The following is a 19,651-nucleotide window of genomic DNA, read 5'->3' as shown; positions in this document are numbered from 1 at the left end:
TTATATTGACAAGGACTTTTAAATTTTTTTAAAATTATTTATTTTTAGCTTTTTCCAGAGCTTTTAACCACATTTCACCGTCCATCTTAGTGAATGGAGTCATAATGGTTTGCACACTTGCATACTTGTATTTGATCCACTGAGAATTTCCTCCCCACACATAAAACTACATTACAACAGTATATATTATGATTCATAATCGAATCTACAACTTGACAGCAGTCTGATTGCTGGATGGGGTCATGGACCTAAAACAGGGTCAAGAGCAGAAAAGGCTGAAAACCCTGCTGCATTCACTGATAAAACAACAACAACAAAAAACATTGTTAGCTGTGGCACTATATCTCAAGTATATCTACATTGAAACAATATCATTCAATAAGAAATCAGATGATACATATTTATAGTGTACTAATTTCTTCAGCTGCTACAATACTACTTGAGGTTCTGAATCTTAAAGGTTCTGTATGTACCTTTCAGAAAATCCTTGACACCTGTCTCTGAGGCTGTTAAGTGAACTGCAGTCAGCAATGGCGGATTGGCCATCAGGACATTCAGGACGAATCCCGATGGGGCGGTCACCAACTGGGCCGGTGTGGGCTGGTGGGGCCGGTGGGGCCAGGTGGTCAAAAAAAGAAAAGAAAAAAAAAAGACTAGTGAATGTCAAGCTAGTTGCTAGCTGACAGTACTGCAATGCGCGCTCCTCCCATGTTGTTTGTTTACTGTGAGAGGTTCAGAGGGAACGTAGGTGTAAATATAGATAAGATAAGGGCAGCCTCTTCCAATACGAAAGAGGCCCTCGTTTTTCTTGAATTCTGATTGGCTCAGCCGCAGTCATCAGTCATTACTCATGGCAGACCAGGCTAAGTTAGTTTGACCGAACCGGAAAAAAGCCGGTAAAAAAAGAAAGGGTGGCGTGGAAAAAAACTCAAATAAAAAAACTTAAATCTTTACAAGAAGAGGCAGCAAAGTTCTCCAAAATAACCGACCTGTTTGGCCACGGCATTAAGGGCTGAGGCTGCTGGTGTTGCTAACGACGGAGATGGAGCTGGAGCCGACAGTGCCGCTGAGGGACAGACTAACCCCAGTCGTGATGAGGAGGAGGATGAGACCAGAAATATGACAGGTGCAATGTGAAGGCATAGCCTACTATGCATTACATTTTAGCCAGAGGAAAACCTTTTTAGTAGTATTAAGTGGGATTTATTTGTTGTAGTAATAAGTTGACTAAAAGTTGACTATAGGGCCTATTGCCCAATTTATACCTCCTTAGTTCATGGCTGTGAGCCATGGAGATATAAATTGGGCTGGGCAGGGCAGACAGTTATATTGTGCATAAAATTAGATGCATTAGGATAGAGTCATATGCTCTTATTTTAAGTTAAATAATAAGCACATAGCCATTTGTGGCCAATTCATTATTGCATTTATTTTATAGTCTGGAGTTAAACAATAACTGCTGATTTTCTTATGCAGTTTATTCTGAGGACAGCGTTTGTGTACTGTGTACAAGCATATAGAGGATTATAGGTAGAAATGTGTGGGCCGGTGTGTGGGCCAGTGTGTGGGCCTTGGGCTGGGCTGAATTTGTGTCCCAGTCCGCCCCTGGCAGTCAGCAATGATTGGTCCTGTAAAACTGGTCTTGAGTGTTTTACATAGACGTCAGTCACAGGTTGTTATAGAGTGCTGCAGGAATGAGTATAAACCCTGAAATGAGTTAGCATTTTAGCACTCCTGGTTCTCTCGTCTTAAAGTCAATGTATTTTTTGAATAAGTCTTTGGTGAGATGGTTGAAATAAGGTCTGTGGTTAACACAAGCTTAAGAGGCTTTCATGTTTTGTTCTACAACATAAAATACGTCAGTAAATACCCCACTGTGGAATTTGAAGCTTTTATGTGTCTTATAAACGATGGTTGCTAACAAGTGGCTGAATGAGACTACAGAACAATATTGAAGAACATGACTGTAGTGTGTTTATAGCCTAATATTAGCTTTTTACATCTGCCGATTGCATTTATGGTGTGGCACTGTGCAGTGGTTAGTATTGTCACCTCAAAGCAACGAATGGGGTAATAAAAAAAAAAAGAAAAAAAAAAAGTTACATAGTACCTTACTACTACCAGCTAAAAATTACTATTGATCATCATTCCATATATAAAGAGCAAGGCCACAGCCAGGGCTGGGAATATAGAAATACTAAAAAAAAACATTTTTAACTGTACCGTCCAATCTCCTTTGTCCACATTATTTTCAAATATATCTTCTCTGAATATTATGGACGATTGTCTGAACACTGATTCAAAACCCATAAATACCCCCATTGTGAGAAATATACTTCTGAATTGAAATCTTTTTTCAACAGTCAATTTTCAAAATGTTTGACTTTAAGAATTGGCAACTGAGCATGTCTCAGGTCTCAGTGTTGTTTGTGTTATCTCTCAGAATTATGTCTTTTTAATGTATATTGTTTCATTTAGTAGAATAGTTTTCATTTAGTTTTTATTTAAAATTATTATCTTATTAAATTGAAGGAAAATGACAGAAATCACTCATCCATTAAAAATCACTCATCACATGTAATTCATGTGTCCCCCTGAAACAATAATGCAAAGGACATGACCTGAGTGTTGTTAACAGGGTCTCTAAATAAAGCATCTGCATACTAAACAAAAGCCTTTTATTACAACTTTAGCCAGTATAAAGTAAGTTGCCACTGCCATCAATAATAGTTTTCACGTTTGCATTTTAGGCTCAGTCAAATTTTCTCTTCCATAATCTGACAAGTGACAAAAAAGCTAGAGAAAGAAGAGTTACCATGAGCATGTGATTTTTACAGGCATTGTTTGGCCTTTATGCCTTCAATAGACAGCCAACAGTAAAGAGATGACAGGGCATAAGGAGACAGAGATGAGGAATGACTACAGCACAAGGGAAACCAAACTAGGGAAGTTCAAGGGATACTTCAGTGGGGTTGTATGGGGCACTTATCCATAAACAGTATATTACATAGAGTAGATGTCCGTCAGCACACCTCAAGTTGGGAGAAACAGGCTGGAGTCTGACATGGAAGATAAGCAATGGACTGCTGTGGAGGGGTCAGCAACAAAACATATTTTAGACACCTAAAAAAACCCAATATCAGTTTAAGCATATGCTGTATGTTTATGTTATAAGGTGACTTTGACATTTAAAAGGGTTAGTTCAGATTCACCAAAGTCACAGTAAGACACATTGCTTAACTGACTGAAGCAGCAGTAGAAGCAGCAGATCCTGTGTGTTAAACAATGTTAAATCACTGTTTTTGCCGATGGAGTTTGGTGGCTTTGAAAAGAGCATAGATGGAGCACTGAAGCCGTTTAGGCTTACATGTCAAAACAGGTGTCTACTGAAAAGTAAAGCTGTGAAAATACTCACATTATAGTGTAAACTTACATGATTTCAATTGTTTTAGGTGGGTTTTTTTTGGGTTTTTTTTTAGGTGGCTAAAATACATTTTGTTGCTGACCCCTCCACAGCAGCACATTGCTTAGCTCCCATGTCAGATTCCAGCCTGTTTCTCCAAACTGGGGGTGTGCCGATTGACATCTACTCTATGTAATACACTGACCATGGATAAGTACCCCATACAGCCCCACTTAAAAAAAATCCGAACTATCTCTTCCAGGTTTCATGGCTGGCACCTTAACCCTTCAGAACACCAGGGCACACCCAGCACATGGATTTCAATCTGTTTTCATCAAGAACTTGGACAGAAAATTCATCCACGCTTTTGCTTTTGTTTAAGTTATGTATTAAAAGATTTTCCTCTTGTCTCCAGGTGTTGTGTGTTCGGGTGTGTATGTTCTACTCCACCATGTGTCTGGCAGTCTGGCCGCTGTCCTCAGAGGCAGCCAAACTCCGCTGTGGTTCTGATCTCCTTAGTGACCTCATATTTGTGTGTGGGGATCGTGGAATCTATTTAGGTAAGTCTGAATTTATGTTATCCATATGTTTTGCACAACTATCTAATGACACCAGAAATGGAGAGATGTCAGAGTGTGGGGGCTGCCTATTGACAGGCACCCTGATCAGTTAGTGATTCAGTGCCTTGCTCAAGGGCACCTATCCTGTCCACACTCCATACTTGGACCATACAGGGTTTTGAACTGCAGACCTTCTGGTTCCCAACCCAAGTCCCTGAGCTACTGCAGCCCTATTGTGGCCGTAGAGGTTAGGTCACCAATATTATTAAGATTCATTCTCTGGAGACTGAGATGCAAGTAAATGCAAATACACTTTTTAGATATAAACAGATAATTTATTTGGACAAAAATCAGTATTTAAGCTTGTGCCTTTTTGATGACAAGCTGAAGTTAGGGACTGTCCTAAAAGAGCATGCAAAATGACCAAAAAGCTCCTCCAATCTTTGTTGAAAGGTTTTTAAATTTTCATGTCATGCACACTTCAAACCAACTTTCCTTTATCTCTGCTTCCTCCCACAGTATGCACAAAATGATCAATTATGCATTATGGCCTAATAAGCTTTGTAACTATTGTGGGGTTTTTTTTTGTGTGTGTGTGTGTGTGTGTGTGTGTGTGTGTGTGTGTGAGTGTGTGTGTGTGTGTGAGTGTGTGTGTTTTGCAAATGTCAGACTCTGCTGTTTGCAGATGAAAGGAAAATGATTAAAAACATTAGCTGTAAATTCAATTATTATAAAACAATCATAAACTCAACTTGTTATGCAATTCATTATCTTATGATTCTTCTGTTCTTTGGGCCAAATTTGTTTCCACCGTGTTATATGGTACTGCTTCATCATTAGATACAACTGAAAGACATCTGACATCTGACTCTGCTCACCAGTCAGCTCATTCTGAAAGAATGAGCTGACTGGTACAACATGGGTTGAATTGACAGCAGCCACTTCACAGTGGACCTTATACTGTGAGGCATGTTGCAGCATTTAATTTAAATCAAGTTTATTATTATTAGAATATAATCTTTCCCACTGCACACAGAAAATCAACCACAGGCCCTTTCACTCGATTACCTTTACCCTGCTCTGGCCAAGGCCACTCTCTCCTTATGTTATCAGGGTGGTGGCAATCCACCAAAGTGGCAGCATACTCACCAGAACACTGTGCCTCAATGTGTGATAGCTTTGTTGTTAAAACACTTGTTATCTGAGGGCAGCACCGCTTTCACACTCATGACAAAGAAAGGTGTAGACAGCAGTGAGGAGCACAGAGCCTCTTAAACTGAAATGGTTTAGAGGACACGGTGATGGAGCAAAATAGACAACTCACAGAATTTACTTTGCAGAGGATAGTGTGCTGAATGAGATCTCCATTTCAGACAGATTTTGCATACTAAAACGAAATATTTCATTAATGTAGTTATGTGCTTTGGGCTAAGTGCTAACATCTGCATGCTAAAATGCTCACATTGACACATTGTTAACATGCTAATGTTTAGCAGGTAATGTTTACCACATCCACCATTGTAGTTAGTTTACCAGTGTGCTAGCATGCTAACATTTGCTAATTAAAGGTCCAGTGTGTAGGATTTAGTGGCATCTAGCAATGAAGTTGCAGATTGCAACCAAGTGAAACTTCCATGTTCCAAGTGTGTAGGAGAACTATGGTGGCTGATGCGAGAATGCAAATGGCGAGGGCCAGTGTTTGAGGTATCCACCCTGGGCTACTGTAAGAACACCATGGTGGACTCTGTGGAAAAGTTCCCGCTCTGCATGTCGATATAAGCGGATCAATCTAAGATAATAAAAACACAACAATTATTAGTTATAGGTAGGTAATTATATATTGATGAAAACATAGTTATTAATATTACATTCCATTTTTGCCAGTGCATCCTTCAAAATTCTGCACACTGGGTCTTTAACACTAAAACCAAAGTAGAACTGAAGCTGATAGTTTTGCAGGTATTTGGTCAGAAACCAAGTATGGGACACATAAAAATCAGGACCTGATGATATTGCTTGAGGAAACATCAGAATACCATTAAAATAAATACAGTTCAACCTGAGGGGAACATGAATGTCTGAATTACATTTCACAGCTTTCCACACAATAGTTGTGGAGATATTTCACATTAAATCAAAATGGTGGGGCTAGAGGAAATAAATCACAAAAGTAATGAGGATTCATCTTCTGAGAACCATAAATGTCTGCATAAAATTTCATGACAAACTGCTCAATAATTGTTGAGCTATTTGAATCTGTATCAAGATAATGGACCAACCAACATAGGCAATGCTGTCCATAGAACACCCTGCTCGCTTGACTAAAAACACAAGCAATGCTAACCTATTATCTCGTAAGCAGAGTAGCAACAGTATGAGATGTTTACAGTACGATGATTGTCTCAGAAAATATCACAGTTTCACTGTATCACAGCATTACAGCATTGTATGTCTCTGTCTGCAACTTTGTGTTTTTGCTGCTGACCGTCTGGGCCAGGTCTCCCTTGAAAAAGAGATTCTTAATCTCAACGGGACTAACCTGGCTAAATAAAAGTTAAATAAAATAAATAAATAAAATTACAGAATCATTATTATCATCATCATAAGACAAAATGACACTTGATGGAATGAAAACAGAGGGTTATTTTTGTGTTGAACAAACATTTTATTACTATAAAAAACCTGAAACCATTTTCTGATGGAAGTTTGGGTAAAACATAAAATTGAGATTGACTGCTACAACCCTACTGGAAACCATTTTGTAAAAATAGAAGTTGGTGTAAAAAGTCTCCCTTTTGACAGTTACAAAAATAAAGTTGTGATTCTCTGTCCAGTCGTGTTTGTTTTCAATACTGTACACAGTATGATAACTGTTACCTGTCAGATCATACCTTAAAACCGGTATACCACTGCAACCCTATTTATAAGACAACATCATTACATTTAAATGGGTTTTCACATGTGGCACCTTACAATGACAATGTTTTTCCTGCCTGTCACTTTTGTCTAGAGGAAGATAACTTACAGCTACTAGCGAAATTGACATGAAATGGTATTTCTATACTCCCAAAGGAGTATAAAAATGGTATTTTTAAACTTTCCATTTCTCCCCTCGAGCAAAACCATGTAATTTTTTGAAATGCAATGGCTAAACCATCAGGGCAAACTATGCACATGTCCAATACATATGTGTAAGGTGTAATGACTATTGCAATCGGTAGAAGCAAAAGACTTTGTCAGGCATGCAAACATTCAAAAGGTTTATGTATTTATTGCTACCATGAATGTTTTGCCTTTAGTGACTTCCTGAGGACATCTATGCTGGCCTGTTTTCTTATATAAAGTAAGGAAGGCTCAAGAGAACAACCGGAATCTCACATTGGACATTTGTCTCTCTGCAGGTAAAGGTACGTGGTCTGGTTACGGCACTCGGCCCAGAGGGAAGGGTATTGTTGACCAGTGCTGTCGGCCATCTGGCTGTGAACTTCAGCATCTGGAGATGTACTGTGCCAAACCAAAGAGCCAGCAGCACACCACAGCTTACCCAGCCACAACCACAGCACTGCCTACCACTACACTGGCAGACACGGTAAGACCTCTACTGCTTGAGCATGATATTTCAGTCTGACCTCAAGGTGCACTTACTTGCTTTTCCCAGTGCTGTTGCATATCATGGTGCTCAGCAATGACTGGAGTTGGCTCAGGTGTTGTCATGTGACCTAAGTATGGAACTTTGGTCATAAGATAACAGCCTGTCTCTGTTCAAGGTGGTTGGGGGGTCACAGGGTGGGATCAGAAAGATCAAGTAGGTCAACCAATTCTCATTCTAAAGTTGTTAAATACCGATGCTTTATCATGAGCTGAACAGGTAGAGGTCAGCATGAATGCCAAAATCTGGGCACAATTTGAGACACACCCATAGAAAGCCTACCCAAAGCCGACATGCATAAATACATTTTAAAACAAAGAGAGACCAAATCTGAAAGGAGACAGAGGATGGTCTGACCCAGTCCAAGTAGACCAGGGTATCAGTAGACCTGATCCAAAAAAGACCTACAGCAATACAAAGGGACCCGACCCAACCTGACTCAGAATAATTGGGACCCAGCCCCAACTGGGTCTGGGACCCATGTGGACCCTTATGGACCTCTGCAAAGAGGCCAGTCACATCCAATGACAAAGATCTCCCCTAAATTAAGAACACTTGTACTCTTGACCAAAGCTGGATGTAATGACAACGAAGTACACTCTCAAGATAAGAATATTTTGTCAAGCTCTTCTGCTGTCTGAAGTAAAATACAACGCAACTTTGTCCTACACTTAGCATAAGGCAACAACCACCACAAGAAATTTTTTTTTAAGAATAGTTTAAGAAAAGTATCCATTTATACATTAGTGTTGTTGGCTGATTGCAGAGTTTAATATATATTACAAACATAAGGTCAAATCAGAATGTGAGCAAAAATGAAGTGTGCATGAATAGTGACTTTAAAAAACCCCAGCATAATAAAGTTGGTATCGGTGGTAAATTCCAGCAGATCAGTACAGGCCTCACACAGGGCCAAGAACAGCCAAGCTACATGTCCTTGAATCAACTCCTTTTTCTTATCTTTGTCTTGCAGGCGCAGCAGTTCCAAGCAGTATTTCAAAAAAGACTTTCTGAACACCTGGGGCCCCCCAACGGACCAAAGAGGGAAGCTTACAGAAGGAGAACACAGCCTTCTCTCAGACGGAAAAACAAAGTTTCATCATCCCGCAGGAGGGTTAAAACAAGAAGCACCACCAACAGGCCTCCCTTAACCTCTAGACGTCCCCTTCATAGAATGACGACATTTGAATCATGACCCTTAACCTCATGAAAAACTAAATATTTATAGTTACTAGATTGGACCCAGCAAGTTTGAAAGACTGATGCTGACTGTTGTAATAAGATAAAAATTCTCTACTAAGTAGGGTTCACAGTGGTCAAAATCAGAGATACAGGAGATTAGGAGGGGACCACAGGGTTACCAGGTAACATAACATACCCATACTGGAGGTCTTCAGCGCCAGGAAAAAATAGACAGCTGAAGTCCTGACACCATCTCTGGGCTACCTGCTATTTTGCTAGCCTTTGGAACTCAGTGGAATTTTCTTTCTCTTTCATCTGTTGTGGAGCAAAATGTCATTGTATGTATTATACACTCTTTTCTAATGTTACTGTCTAGTGTTTTCAGCTTGTGTGCAGTACTGTAACAGACATGTCTGGACTAGGGAGCTTGACAAATTCATCCTGATAGCTCTCTACATGGCTGGACACGTTCTCATCCCAAGTCATGATATATCGCAGCTTTGTCACTGGCCTTTCACACCTACGTATTACGCCTTAGAGGTTCTCCTGCTTCTGCTGTTGACTTTCCCAGACATTGCAACCAATGCTGGGATGTCAACAAAAGAATGTGGTCAGGTTTAAAAAAAAAAAACATCATGGTTTGGCTCTACATTGATACAGGAAAAAAATATTGGGTTCCCCGGGAAAGTCTAGGGTTTGTTGGACCATGAAGGCTGCTCAATGTTAAACAAACAACATTGTTTACCATCCCTGTCTGGACAAATGGAGTGTGCCACATGATGCACTATTTATTTGAAATTTCCTCGTTTCAAGTGTGATTGTGTAGGAGATTTTCTTCCTTCTCCTTCAGAACCCAGTAGTGTCGCTTTTATTTTGGCTCTTTATTCAGCCCGGTCACCAGAAGAAAATATTGGCATTGTTCATTTCTGCAAACCACAAATATGTTACAAATGTATGTTTTATATGTATCATATCAACGTTTCTACAGGGATGTAGTATATGAGCTGAATTTGTCATCGGGAGGTGAAAGGGTTGTTGGATGGTGTCACTTAGGCGAGACGCCTATAAAGTGTAGACCACTGTTCAAGACCAACAAAACCAGTTGTTATTTAGCGAGTCATTTTAGGCACCCAGACAAATAATGGGGATTGTGCCCCCCAAAATAGGTATTTTAATCCAAAACATAATCTCTTCCTAGTCATAACCAAATGGTTTTTGTGCCAAAATCTAACCACAAGTTAACCACTGCATTATTGAAATGTTAAGTTTTGACGCATCTACTACATCAGTGGTTCCCAACTGGTGGGTCACAGTCCAAAAGTGGATCATGGTTCCATTCTGAATGGGCTGCAAGTAACTTGAGATGTGTCAACTTACTAAAAAAACATAGTTTTTTTAACAGTGAATTGAACAGTCAATTTCCAGCACAGAGCTTTTATTTTGAAGTGCCGTTTTCTGCTGTAGAGTGACTGAATAACTAATCTATTCTATAGATAACTATCTATTAAACTAATGACTAAGGAGCAATCTGGACCCTAGTGGTAGACAATACCACAAAATTTGCTTTCAATCCAATACCAAGTGAAACAGGGCCAGAATTGCCGATATCAATACCAATACAATACTTTTTATTATTTAAAATGGCAGATTTTTTTTCTGAAGGGAAAAGCAGTGTATCTTGATGTATGGGGTGAATAATAAATCTGTTTAAGTAACAGCTAATGATGACCAATTACAGTTGAAAGTGTAAAATGAACCAATACTGAAGATCTGATTTGACTAAAATATTATTTTCACTAAGCTGCTATATACTTGTATGAGCTTCTCTGAACAGACTCTGCTAGTGAACTCTGTCTCTGTATCGGGGGTCTGAATGTTGAGGTGTTTTCCACTCCCTCCCTTCTTTTGGGTTGCAGCTCTGAGTTCTCTTTCCCCTGTTTTTACCTCTGTCATTAAGCCATAACTGCTACTGGTGTCGGATTACACTAGTCATGCTCGGACACACCTTCCTTATCAAACGTTCGCGAACATCCATGGAAGCACAGATGCGCACACAGTTTTATTCCTAGTACAACTGAGGGTCCGTATCAGTCCTCAGCAGTAAATGGAACAGCTGGGGAGGTGAGCTTACCGTCCTCCTACTGGCGACATTGGGTGAAAGTGAAACTGAGAAGATGCTGCAGGGTCTGTAGTAAGTTGATTGAGTGTGGACAACAAAAAAGCAGTAGAGAAGCAAAGAGTGCATGCACTAAATGTGTTCATGACAACAGAACATTGTTTCACAGACAGTAACAGAAATACAAATATTTACAACACAGAAGAGAGAAACTGATCCCTTTTTGGTAACGATTTTATTGGCGCTAGGATCAATCTTCAAAATGAAAACATAGTATCGAGGGTATCAATATTTTGGTATGGATCCGCCCAACTCCACTTGACCCTGTGGCTGGAGCAGTTCAGAACCACTGCCCTACATGATAACGTGTGAATGTCACATATCTGTGGTTTTGTAGAAACGTAGTATGCCATGTTTTTTTCCTGGCCATTGGGTTGCTCTATTAGACCTTTTCCACTGCAGCAGCTGAGGCTTCCAATAACCTGAACTGTTAAAACCCTAGTGTTTCCACTGTAATTAAACCTGTAATTGTTGTTTTGGATTCTTGTTTTATCACCTTTACAGTTATTGCGATAAATGTGTTAGCAAATAGTGACTCACATTCATGCTGAGCAGGTAGTGTACAGTGGGGTGTTTATGTGTAATGTTACATTCCTGCAATGGAAAAGAGTTTTGTTGCATCAGTTGATAATGTGTCTACTTAGATGTGCTGTTTGAAGAGTGCGCAGATTAATCATGACACTGAGATGTTAGCTTGTTAGTTATGGTAGCTAACAATGCTTTCTGGTTTGTCTTTTTTAAAACACACTAATTATCATAAGTGATTTATAACATATATGTGACACACCAAACTCTGTGTCGTGTGGAATATAGTGCACAGCATCTGTTCACATGTATTGTAACGCTGTTTTATAGCACTTTTGACTGAATTACAGTATGTAGCTTTACTGTGTGTTTGGGGTGCAGACATTACAATGTACCAGGGAAGTTTGTGGTCTGACTGAATGGGTCTGATAGAACTTGTGCTTTCTGAGATTATCATGTTTATTATTTTGTGTTTTATGTAGAAGACTTTTAATGCATTCATTATTTATTTCACTTTGACAAAATAAGACTATGATAAATATTAAAACTTTACAATTCTTTGTGATTTATAACTTGATTTGCAGAAGAAGGTTGTATGAGGTTTCACCATACCATCCTTCCTCTGGTATGTTTCACGGAGCATGTTGCTCACACTGGGCGGCATGGTGGTGTGGTGGTTAGCACTGTCGCCTCACAGCAAGAGGGTTGCGGGTTCGATCCCGGGTGTGGGAGCCCTTCCGTGCGGAGTTTGCATGTTCTCCCCGTGTCTCTCCGGGCAGTCCGGCTTCCTCCCACAGTCCAAGGTTAATTGATAACAATAAATTGTCCGTAGGTGTGAATGTGAGTGTGAATGGTTGTCTGTCTCTATGTGTCAGCCCTGCAATAGTCTGGTGACCTGTCCAGGGTGTACCCTGCCTTTTGCCCGATGTCAGCTGGGATAGGCTCCAGCCCCCCTGCGACCCTCAAGAGGATGAAGCGGTTAGAAGATGAATGAATGTTGCTCACATGCACGTTTTGAATTTCATAAGATTTTTAAACTATACACAAATGGACCTTTTGTTTTGACGTTCAGTTTCAGTACAATCATAAACAGCTGACTCATTTTACTTTGACATGACTTCAGTTATCTCTTTGCAAGGCCACCTCAGCTCTCTGCGCAGAGCAGCCTGAAAAAACAAATGGCTCTTCTTATTCTGTGATTAGTCAGTACATTTGTACACAGTCTTGATGTTAAAGGAGTATTGTGGTTTATTTTTGATCAGGTGCAGTTATTTGGACATCTTCACATGTACAGCCTATCAGTTAAAAAGGATATTAATATAAGGTAAACCAAACAGTGCTGTAAGTGAAACACAACTGGAATTTGGAAAGATTTCTCTTGCTTTCCCTGAGGTAGACAAATTTAGGTTGTTCCGTCACTGTGGTGGCCCCTCAGTTGTAAATCTGCATATAATGTAACACTATAATGTATGCAAAGCAATTTGCCAAAAAAATGTGTGCAGCAGATCCTGTAGAACCAGTTAGGTGTTGAAGATATAGTCCTCAAATGCCACTAAAATAAAGGTTACAATCTACAAAACTTGAACTTTTCAGTTACATGTAGTCCAGTTTAAACAGACAGCTGGGGGCTTTTGATAGCTGCTCCAACAACTAACAGACATTTTGGAAGAAAAAAACAAGAAGTAAAAGCCTTCATAAAGGCATGCATGTCTTTTTTCATTGAACGCAAGCCCATTACTTAGGCCGTATCCCAATACACCCCTTGCCACTACCACTTAGCCTTTACCCCTCTGTTTTGCGTATTCATGTCTAGGGGTAGGGTGTCCCGATTCTTGTTGGGATAAAGGGGTAGGGTAGAGTGAAGTGTTATGGCTAAAATATATGGGGCAGGTACCCAACCAGGCTGTTCTCACAAATGTTTTTGTATGATTTCTTACAAAGATAATGCACCCAAATTCGTACATATCCCATGTATTTTGAAAGACTGTAATCACATCACCCGGGACTTTACCCTGGAGTCATGTGTTCGGATCCCTGTGAACTTTGAGGCATTTTAAGGTACGTCCTCACCATGTTTCTTTTCTTAAACCTAGCCTCAGTAAATTTACTTGTCTTAACCTAAATACTCCCAACCATGTTTCTTTTCCTAAACCCAACCTCTGTAACTTCACGTTAATTACGCAACTGTACATAAAGGACGTAACATCATTCGTGGGGTGCAAATTTGTGGGATAAAATAAGAACTGTTGTGCACGCATTTTTCGTAGGATATCATACAAACCATTCTATAAGAATCTGTTACATCACATACATGGGCGGAATAAACGGGGTTTTTTTATCTGCCACACAGACTCCGTTTCTGCAGTGTGTGGTTGCTGCCAGCATCACTGTGTGAGTTTTACCAAGTAATAATGCAGTTGGTTATGGAGGATTTGGAAGCATAGGCTGTATGAATGTAGGCTACATAAGATGCATTGATTCGATTGATGTATCTTAATGTGAAATGCAAAAACACACGAGGCTGCTCTGCTGCTTCACATTGCCTCAGGTACAATGAGGTATTCATTTTTAAAGAAATTGTACTCATTGTTTAAACAGTTCTGTATAGTTTTTACCTGTTGGAGGGCTGCAGTGCCACACACACAGAGGATAAATAGACCAGCTACATAAAAATTAAGCAGCGCAATGCCTGCATGTGCAAGTGTGGCTTCCGTAGTCAGTGTAGCAGCTTCAGTTGATTAGAATGGATGTGCTCTGCTGCAGGCATGCCGTGGCAGATGTTTCCTGCTGCAACTTTAATTCAAAGATAACTAAACAAGTCATGATGACCTATTTGTTAATAACATGTTAAATAGGTAGGATTGCAGGATTTCTTTTTCTGCCAGTCAAACCCCCCTGACTTTACTTTGACCCCCACTGAACCTAACCTACACCTCTGGCTAGGCTTGATCTGGTTTAAACTTGACAAGCTCTTTGAAAGGTCTCTTCTCAGGCAGGAAGGTGTTTCTGTCTCAACAACATAGTAACAGCTGTTCACTGTTGGCTTGATAAGGCAGGAGAGGAGAGCTTTCTCCTTGTAGCTGCATGCGTCACAGACAGATAGTGTTATGTACTCCCATCTCTTCCCATGCAGAGCTATTGTAATAAAGCCCCCACTTTCATTTGATTCTCATAGCCATGAGTCGGCTGTTGTAGTCAGCCCAAACTGGTAAATGTCAGACTGGGAACAGTTTGTACAGATTATATTTTTGACAATTTTTTAACAAGTCAATGGTGAAGGAACACTGTAACTTTCCTGTGTGCCGTCATCGGTCAGAAACAATTACTTTACAGTATCCTACAGTATCCTTCTGTCATCAGCAGCAGCTCTTTCCCCTGTTTATCTGTGTCTTCTAACTTGTGATTTTGGGATAATATATCCAATACATGACACCACATGCAATATGAAGATGTAAAATCTCAGGATGCACTGTACAGTATGTAACAAGTCTTCCAACCTAATGGACAAAATAAGTTACGTGTCATTTTCCCCTCTAATAACCCGTATGAGTGTTTTCTGGCCTTTAGCCTTGATCTTCAGAGCATTATTTCCTAGTACCAGACCCCAAACTGTTACACATGACATATAATAAAGATTCATATGAGTGTTTTCTGATCTGCTGCCTCTATGCAAGGCCAGATTACCATCTGGGTATTGAACCTAAAACTTTAATGTTTGCATAATTTTGTATAAATAACACTGAACTTATGGTGTATGGGTCCAACAAACCCCAGACTTTCAGCTGGGAGCCAGGTATTCATTTCCTATGTGAGTGTAGAGCCATACCATGATGTTTTTTTCTAAACCTAACTGTATGCTTGTGTTGCACAGCGTAAATTGATACGCCATCCCGGAACTTCAGCAGTAAACGCAGGAGGATACCATTAGAGTAATATGTAGACGTGAACAGCACGGACCAAGCAGTGATATGAGGTGAGTTGGGATAAGAACAGGTTGGAATAAGAGTAGATGAAGAAAACAACTTGTAAAATGCCACAGCAAGCGACAAGCGAGAGAAAGAGTGACGGTGGAAGCTCTCAGACCAGAGGGGAGACGAGCAGTAGTTGAATGGTAGTAAATGTACAGTTTAGGTTTCAGTTTGTCTCTGAGTAAATGCTGCAGCTCATCAAGACCAAGTTCAGTCACGATGAGCATCAGTGTCCTGGAAGCTGAAGCAGAAAAGGTTAATGTCTTCACAACGAGGCTTTGAGTTATCTCAATAATTTAGAGTGGTAGAGCCATAGTCAGCATGCACTTTAGTTTGTATGATTTGTTACTGTAACTGACTGAAGATTCATATTTATATTTCATACATTAATGTTCACACCTTGATCTGTGCCTTATTGAAGTGAAGTCATGATGGTTATATTATATGTTTACAAGGCTTACAAGTTACAAGTTACACTATTCCACTGTGAGTTCATGCATTTTTGCAGTGCATGTACAAAATTGGCACGAAATGTTTGGAAGATTTGATTGGACTTTATTATTTGTAACCCACACAAAACAATCTACAAATGTGTACCGTGATACACAAATATTTTACTGTCCACAAACATGTCTTTTTACATTTGTGCAGTGCAGTTTAAGTAGTATTTAAATGTATCAGATAAATGCAGGGTAGTGAAAAGTAAAATATTTCCTTCTCAAATGTAATGGAGAAGAAGAATAAAGTAGTCCAACATGGGAATACTCAAGTACCAGTATGTTAAAATTATACTTAAGTACAGAAATTGAGTAAATCTAGTTTTTTTAACTTCCACCACCAACACCATTGCAAACTACAGATTTAAAATAATAATTTATAAAAATAATGAACAAATAAATTATGATGGATAAACATATGACTTGACTGCTACCTGCAAAATAAGCCCCACATTTACCAGCCTCAACATTAAAGTGATAAATACATTTATACATCAGTAGTTTTATTTGATCTGAAATGGATCATTCTGCATGATGAGTACTTTAACTTTTTGTTTCTCTTGTACTTTTACCTGAGTAAAAGATCTGAGTACTTCTTCCACCACTGCAACCCTATGTCAGATTAGGCCAACAGCTCCATGCTAACACAAGACAGAATTACTAGTAACGCGCAACTGAAAATTAGCATTGCAGTAATATATTATCCTTACAAATGATGGATGAACATAAAAGAAATATGTGCTGATACCTAAAGGCATAATTTCCCCATGTTCTCTGGAAAGGAACTTCTGTCCCTGTGTCCAGGTGTTGTTAATGTTTAGAAAATGCGAATACTAGATTTTTGCTCTTTGTTTAAGCCTTCTTGGTACCTTGTGAGAGAATGTCGCCACCTGCTGATGTGGCGAGTAACTGCAGATATATTTTTTTTTACAGATCCTGCTGTGGTAGGAATTGGACAAAATTATGCAAATACACAGGAGGAAAGTCACAAATGTCACATGACCCAAGAACTCACAGGAAGCAATCCACAAATGTGCAAAACCAGTTTCATGACTAAAAATGGATCCACAAATGCGTAAATATGTGAAATTAAAGTACGCATTTAGAGAGTAAGTGCAACTGCAAATCATGCTGTATTTTTGTGGACATGACTTTACACAACACAAATGTAAAAAGACATGTTTCTGGATAGTAAGATGTTTCGGGATCATGGTACACATTTGTAGATTGTCTTGTGTGGGTTACAAATAATAAAGTCCAATAGAGACGTCCATAAAAATGCCAGCCTGATTTGCGTGTGTGTTTATACAGAGCCTGTTATTTGAATAGACTGTCAGCAGGTCCACCTGCCTTTATCTACAGGAGTTCACAGGCAGTATCTCCCTGTCAAGGCTGCTGAAGGATCTGGATGCTCTCTTTTTCCTGCTGCCCTATCAGCAGCCTTATATCGGCAGCAGAGCAGCTGGAAACACAATGACAAGCTGTCAAGCTAACAGCTAGCACTCAACCTGGACCAATGATGAATCATTATCTGAAAGCATCCACAGCTAACAGCATCTGCCATCAAACGAGGTGACAGAGTAAAGGTGTCTCAGCTTTGGTCCATGAGCTCCAGTATAAACTACTTCACTGTGCCACAACAGCTGAACCTGCTGACACATCCTGGCTCGACTACCAGTTTCCTAATGGGACCGTTTCATAATTTTACCTTGTATGTCCTCTGTTGTTTTCCCTATCTCTGCTTCTTCTCTGCTTGTAGGCTTTTATCATGTTGTGTTGAATTGTTTCACTTGCTTTGCATTTGTTAAGCTGTTACCTGGTGAGGACATAGTACAGGCATAGGCTTAGGTGGGACTGCACGGATTTCATTACTACAGCGCCATTTAATCTAAATGACATCATCAACAGTGAATGATGTTTACTAGTGACAGCTTTTACAGAAAACAATTATACTAAAATTATACTGATTGTAGAGGAAGAAAATCAAATGTTCAGATAAAGAGAAGAGTGTTAACTAGATGCAATTTTAACAAGTAGTAAAAAACAAAATCCTCATGAACAAATGATGAAAGACAGTGTTTCCACCTATTTACATGTGATCTTATTTCCGGTAATGACATCTGATCACGAGTCTCTGCATTTATACCTGGTATTTGTTCTTGTTATTTTGATTCTGTATTGTGATGAGATTTCAATATGCAAATACTGTAGGCAGAGCAAACATGGTGCTTCTTAGGTCAGCAGACACAAAGACTAAACTCCTACAGGCCCCAGTGCATGCTATTGTGACGGGCCCTAGTGTATGCTAGGTACAAGTTATAAGGCACGCACACACACCACTCACAACAGTTTATAAAAAAGCCAAAGGAATTTAATGTAGGGAGCTGTTCTACTTTTTCCTCTTGTTCATTTCACTCTTGTTCTTTCTTACTGTAACTTTTCTGTTTAAAAGGTTTGACTGTAGATGTGACCTGTAGATGTGCTCAGCTTGTCGGTCTTGAAAGATTTTGTGCCTAAACTAGCTACTGTATCGTTTTGTCCTGTCACATGATCAAATACTTGGCATACTTATTTTTATGGTCATTTTTTGCCTTTAATTGACAGGACACTGAAGTGTGAAAGGGAGAGAGAGAGAGAGAGAGGGAGAGACACGCAGCAAAGGGCCACAGTCTGGAGCCGAACCCGGACCGCCGTGGCAACAGCCCTGCACACGGGGCGCCCGCTCCACCACCAAGCCACTGATGCCCCAATAAGCCTACCACTTAGGCTAAAAAAATAAATAAGCCTCTCACTTGGGCCCTAAACTGTACATCTGACACAGCAATCTCAGTGAACCATGACATGGTAACAACAAGTAGCCAAATGGAAGACAGAACAGACTACCATGTTGCAAATGCCCCTAGCAGACAAATTTACAGTAAACAAGAATATCCCTGAGAGTGTGCACAACAATGGTGATATAGCACTCGCCTCCTTGTAAAGTCAGAGAACTCAACGTGTCAACTGTCAGCATAAACAGGTCCCCACTCACCATTAGGCCCTTGTCTTCTACGGTAGAAATCAGCCTGCAGTCGACAGCAATCCATTTTGCAGTGGCGTTTGTCAGCTTTTCAGTGGTATTCTTGCTCAGGCGCTTTCCCTCGGTAAGCGTGGTTTGGCAAAGCATGCTAGTACTAGTAGCAATGCTACTGGGGCCGACAGTTGTGGAGCTCTTAACATGTTTTGCATTGAGATGATACGTTAGACTAGAAGTGCTCTGATGGTATGAAAATTCTTTCTTGCAGACATTGCATATGACCACGGCCTTATTAACTGTCCCGTCTCTGAGTTTTTTAAAATGTAAACTGTCCGTTTAGAGGGCCCAGCAAAGTTTGGTCATCGGCCTCAGCAGGTTCCATCTTGCAACAAGTTGGGGCAGAGCGAGAGACAGAGACGTAGCCTATGGGGTCATTCATAGGTCAAAGGCAAGAATGTTCCTGCCGCTTCGGTTAAGTTAAATCAGGCAATGGCGAGGCATTTGTGCCTCCAAGTGGGTGAAATCGATCAGTGCGATTAATTTGTGTTAATTTTTTTAACGCCTTAATTTTTTGCATAATTAATTAATCTAATTAACGCGTTAAATTGACAGCCCTAATATGTATATAGACAGTACAGACAGTACCTATGAGTTCATTTTCCTTTGGTCACTGAC

The sequence above is a fragment of the Epinephelus moara genome, chromosome 16, assembly GCF_006386435.1.
Source record: "Epinephelus moara isolate mb chromosome 16, YSFRI_EMoa_1.0, whole genome shotgun sequence".
Lineage (NCBI taxonomy): Eukaryota > Metazoa > Chordata > Actinopteri > Perciformes > Serranidae > Epinephelus > Epinephelus moara.
Note: the sequence above shows the minus strand (reverse complement) of the source record.